Source organism: Nannobrachium achirus (genome assembly GCF_963921795.1).
Source record: "Nannobrachium achirus genome assembly, chromosome: 20".
Lineage (NCBI taxonomy): Eukaryota > Metazoa > Chordata > Actinopteri > Myctophiformes > Myctophidae > Nannobrachium > Nannobrachium achirus.
Genome location: NC_137827.1, coordinates 8,424,731 through 8,430,730, shown reverse-complemented (window position 1 = coordinate 8,430,730; position 6,000 = coordinate 8,424,731).

Below are 6,000 nucleotides of genomic sequence, written 5' to 3'. Positions count from 1 at the left end.
GACAGCGGTACTCTCCTGCGTCCTCGTACGTCAGTCCGTTCAGACTGACGATGGACCAGCGCACCCCCACTCCTGGAGACTCCTGCATGACTGAAAGACAACAAACGTTAGTGATGTGTCGTTCATGAGTGATTCGGTTCATAAGAATCAAAATCATTAGCGAGACTTGTGAACGATTCGCTCAAATCCCTGTAATGTGTCGTTCACACTTTCTTTCACACCCCTGCCCCGCACAGTTCGGGAGGGCAGGCTGTACTCGTGACGTAATAAAAACGCTCCCGCGATTGTGTTTTTCATGGGACGATCGCGCTATAACGGTGAACGTGAACGAATCGTTTGAACGGATCATTACCGTTGAACGTGAACGAAATAATTTGTTAACTGAAATGAACGGGATTGCCCATCACTAAAAAACATGACAACTACAGATCCTCGGAAACCCAGGCTTATTTTGTCGAACAAGCCTGGGCAAGCCCCCCTATAACTACGCTGGTTTGTGACATTTTAATTGTATAAATAAATGTAGCCGTTCAGATATCTTATTTTCAGTATTGTTCATGTGAACTGGTTTGTTTAGGCGTATCCATTATAATTATAAAATCGCTATGATTTATCACTCGTTCAAAGCGGACAGCAGCAGGAGTCATGTCAGCCTCCACGTCATTTCGAGACGCCGGAGGACCGGCAAGATCCGCCGGGCAGCATAGAATGTGCCGCGTTAGGTTAGACTACTACTACAGAGGGGATATCCGACCATTTCAAATAGGCCTGCCATTGGCTCTTCAGTCCAAGCCTTGTCGTGCAGAAAGGGGGGGCATTTGCCAGGTGTGAATTGATAACTTGCTTTCATCCACTGTCTGCCTGTATGTTCTCAATGTGCTTTCTTCTACTATTTGACAATTTGGCCAATGTTTGACCAGTTTTTATATAGGCCTAGTACAGATTGTTGATTTCTTTTGATGTAGTAATGGTCTTTTTCATTTATTTTCTTGTTACTTTTTTGTCATCTAAAGTCCTGACACCCCGCAGGTGAGAACCACTAGAATAGAAGGTAAAATACTGACTAGAAGATAAGTAACAATACTGACTAGAAGCATATACTGTAACAATACTGGCTAGAAGGATATAACCACCATACTGACTAGAATGATATGTAAGGGTACGTAAGGGCGCAGAACAGGAAAAGCACTTACATATTTCCAGTTGCTTGGGTAGCTGTTGGGAGTCCTCTATAGTGTCTGCTTGCTGGCAGCAATCTGTGTGGAGGAATTGAACATAATATAGGATAGGTTATATTGAAAATCATCATCATATCCGGTAACATTTAAACCCTCTATTGGTAAAACGTATAATATACTGTACTTACTTGATACATCTCTTTGCCAAAAAATAGCCGATCTACAAGCTCACAACGCGTCGCATTGCTATGCGTTGTGAGCTTGTAGATCGGCTATTTAAAATAGCCGATTGTTCCCAAGAATAATGGATGTTGGGGATATTTTGATTGTCGGGATAATATCGTACATCACGATGTCTTTGGTCACAATAATCGTGATATGACATTTTCATATGGTCCCATCGCTAGGCGGTAACTAATACTAACGGGTATAGACAGAGGTCTTGCTCCAGGTCAGGGTGGGTGTAGGGTAACCTGTACTAACGGGTATAGACATAGTGGGTGTTGGGTAACCTGTACTAACGGGTATAGACATAGTGGGTGTAGGGTAACCTGTACTAACGGGTATAGACATAGTGGTAGTGGGGTAACCTGTACTAACGGGTATAGACATAGTGGGTGTAGGGTAACCTGTACTAACGGGTATAGACATAGTGGGTGTAGGGTAACCAGTACTAACGGGTATAGACATAGTGGGTGTAGGGTAACCTGTACTAACGGGTATAGACATAGTGGGTGTTGGGTAACCTGTACTAACGGGTATATACATAGTGGGTGTAGGGTAACCTGTACTAACGGGTATAGACATAGTGGGTGTAGGGTAACCTGTACTAACGGGTATAGACATAGTGGGTGTAGGGTAACCTGTACTAACGGGTATAGACATAATGGGGTAACCTGTACTAACGGGTATAGACAGAGTGGGGTAACCTGTACTAACGGGTATAGACATAGTGGGTGTAGGGTAACCTGTACTAACGGGTATAGACATAGTGGGTGTAGGGTAACCTGTACTAACGGGTATAGACGGAGGTCTTGCTCCAGGTCAGGGTGGGTGTAGGGTAACCTGTACTAACGGGTATAGACATAGTGGGTGTAGGGTAACCTGTACTAACGGGTATAGACATAGTGGGTGTAGGGTAACCTGTACTAACGGGTATAGACATAGTGGGTGTGGGGTAACCAGTACTAACGGGTATAGACTGAGGTCTTGCTCCAGGTCAGGGTGGGTGTAGGGTAACCTGTACTAACGGGTAGAGTGGGGTAACCTGTACTAACGGGTATAGACATAGTGGGTGTAGGGTAACCTGTACTAACGGGTATAGACATAGTGGGTGTGGGGTAACCAGTACTAACGGGTATAGACAGAGGTCTTGCTCCAGGTCAGGGTGGGTGTAGGGTAACCTGTACTAACGGGTATAGACATAGTGGGTGTAGGGTAACCTGTACTAACGGGTATAGACAGAGTGGGGTAACCAGTACTAACGGGTATAGACATAGTGGGTGTAGGGTAACCTGTACTAACGGGTATAGACATAGTGGGTGTAGGGTAACCTGTACTAACGGGTATAGACATAGTGGGTGTAGGGTAACCTGTACTAACGGGTATAGACAGAGGTCTTGCTCCAGGTCAGGGTGGGTGTAGGGTAACCAGTACTAACGGGTATAGACATAGTGGGTGTAGGGTAACCAGTACTAACGGGTATAGACAGAGTGGGTGTAGGGTAACCTGTACTAACGGGTATAGACAGAGTGGGTGTAGGGTAACCTGTACTAACGGGTATAGACAGAGGTCTTGCTCCAGGTCAGGGTGGGTGTAGGGTAACCTGTACTAACGGGTATAGACAGAGTGGGTGTAGGGTAACCTGTACTAACGGGTATAGACATAGTGGGTGTAGGGTAACCTGTACTAACGGGTATAGACAGAGGTCTTGCTCCAGGTCAGGGTGGGTGTAGGGTAACCTGTACTAACGGGTATATACATAGTGGGTGTAGGGTAACCTGTACTAACGGGTATAGACATAGTGGGTGTAGGGTAACCTGTACTAACGGGTATAGACAGAGGTCTTGCTCCAGGTCAGGGTGGGTGTAGGGTAACCAGTACTAACGGGTATAGACATAGTGGGTGTAGGGTAACCAGTACTAACGGGTATAGACAGAGTGGGTGTAGGGTAACCTGTACTAACGGGTATAGACAGAGTGGGTGTAGGGTAACCTGTACTAACGGGTATAGACAGAGGTCTTGCTCCAGGTCAGGGTGGGTGTAGGGTAACCTGTACTAACGGGTATAGACAGAGTGGGTGTAGGGTAACCTGTACTAACGGGTATAGACAGAGTGGGTGTAGGGTAACCTGTACTAACGGGTATAGACATAGTGGGTGTAGGGTAACCAGTACTAACGGGTATAGACATAGTGGGTGTAGGGTAACCAGTACTAACGGGTATAGACATAGTGTGTGTAGGGTAACCTGTACTAACGGGTATAGACATAGTGGGTGTAGGGTAACCAGTACTAACGGGTATAGACGGAGGTCTTGCTCCAGGTCAGGGTGGGTGTAGGGTAACCTGTACTAACGGGTATAGACAGAGTGGGTGTAGGGTAACCTGTACTAACGGGTATAGACAGAGTGGGTGTAGGGTAACCTGTACTAACGGGTATAGACATAGTGGGTGTAGGGTAACCTGTACTAACAGGTATAGATAGAGTGGGGTAACCTATACTAACGGGTATAGATAGAGTGGGGTAACCTATACTAACGGGTATAGATAGAGTGGGGTAACCTGTACTAACAGGTATAGATAGAGTGGGGTAACCTATACTAACGGGTATAGACGGAGGTCTTGCTCCAGGTCAGGGTGGGTGTAGGGTAACCCGTGGCGTCACATCGTAGGATGACGTTGCTGCCCAGCGGGGAGGTGACCCTGGTGGCGGCGGGCCGGACGGACGGCCTCGTGCAACGGAGGCGATCGGCCTGGGTCAACAGAGAGCCTGCTGGCTGCCCCGGGGTCCTAATGCAGGTCAGCCGCCGGTCCATGAGGACCACGGGGCTTCCCGGGGTCATGGACAGGGTCGTCACCGTGGCGATCTGGCAGTCACACGACCAGGGGTTGTCGTGAAGACCTGGGGTATGGAATATGGTGATGGGGACTGGATTAGACACTGGAAAGAATGTAGTTAAGGGGAAGACCACCCATTTTCAATATTGAACTATATCATTAATATACCTTAGAGGAGTTGTGTGGAAATACAAAAAAAGCTCCCCCGTTTCTGTGTTGCCTAGAACTGGAGGATTGATTTTGGGGTTTGTATTGTAAAGTACACCGTTGTACCTTTTTGTTATTATTGAAAATGGGTGGTCTTCCCCTTTAAGAGTTGTTCTTAGTGTCTAAACTACACCGTCAATTTTGGATTCATTAGCTTTTAGCTAGCTTGTTTTTATTGTTGATATTATCAAACTTAAAACATATCAGTATTAGTCCCTATTTCCCCAAAGGATATATATTTTTGTTTTAATTTAATTCAGTCTGACCAGAAGCAGGAATAAAAGGGATACCAAAAGCAGAGGTGCATGTGGACCCCTCCTATCCAGTAAATGGAACACCTGGCTTGATGCACCCAGCAGTTCATTCACATCACTGTACAGTGTACACAGAGCCCTGCACCTTAAAGGGTTACTTCACCTCTGGGACAACCAGATCTTATTTTATTGTTGTTTGGGACACGATCAACACAATCCTGAGTAATTTTTGGTGTTCAATCTGTGTTTTGAGATATTTTAGTATTTCAGCATGACTAGTGATGCATGTTGCATCATATGATGCATTTTGCATCATCATGCTGCATCATACGATGCAGTTCATTCTAATGTCTTCCTAACTCACTATACCCAGAACCCTGCACATTAATGTACCCAGCAGGTCATTCACATCACTGTACCCAGAACCCTGCACATTAATGTACCCAGCAGGTCATTCACATCACTGTACCCAGAACCCTGCACATTAATGTACCCAGAACCCTGCACATTAATGTACCTAGCAGGTCATTCACATCACTGTACCCAGAACCCTGCACATTAATGTACCTAGCAGGTCATTCACATCACTGTACCCAGAACCCTGCACATTAATGTACCCAGAACCCTGCACATTAATGTACCCAGAACCCTGTACATTAGTGTACCCAGCACTTCATTCACATCACTAGTGTACCCAGAACCCTGCGCTGGAGCAGCTCTGCTTGCCCTGGGGCTTGAGGGAACCACAGGTCCAACATCTCTGCTGGTAGACTGGTTAACCTGGAGAGAGGAGAGGAGAGGAGAGGAGAGGAGAGGAGAGGAGAGGAGAGGAGAGGAGAGGAGTGGAGTGGAGTGGAGTGGAGTGGAGTGGAGAAGGCCTTTACATCAAATGGGTGTATGTCTACACCTACTGGTATAAAGAGGTACTACATGGAGAGAAAGGCCAATTTTACCATTATGATAGAACATGACATATTTGTGTTAACTTACTGATCTATGAACCAAATCAAATCCAAATGAATTTAGAAAAGAATACATAATTTATGGTGTATTTTGAACATATTTATATAAAAACTGCACGTAGGCCTACTGAACTCATGTTTTGGCTCAGGGAACCAGACGTGCCATTTGAGACCTCACACGCCCTGCCATTGGCGATTCATTCATTCTTTTCAATTCAAGCTCTTAAATGGCACTGATATGATAAGTTACTTGTCAGTATTCTGTTCCTGACAAGTCCTGTATAGCCCTATCACTGCATATTTGTATTATTTTGTCATATTTGTCATTCTGTCCTATTGTCTT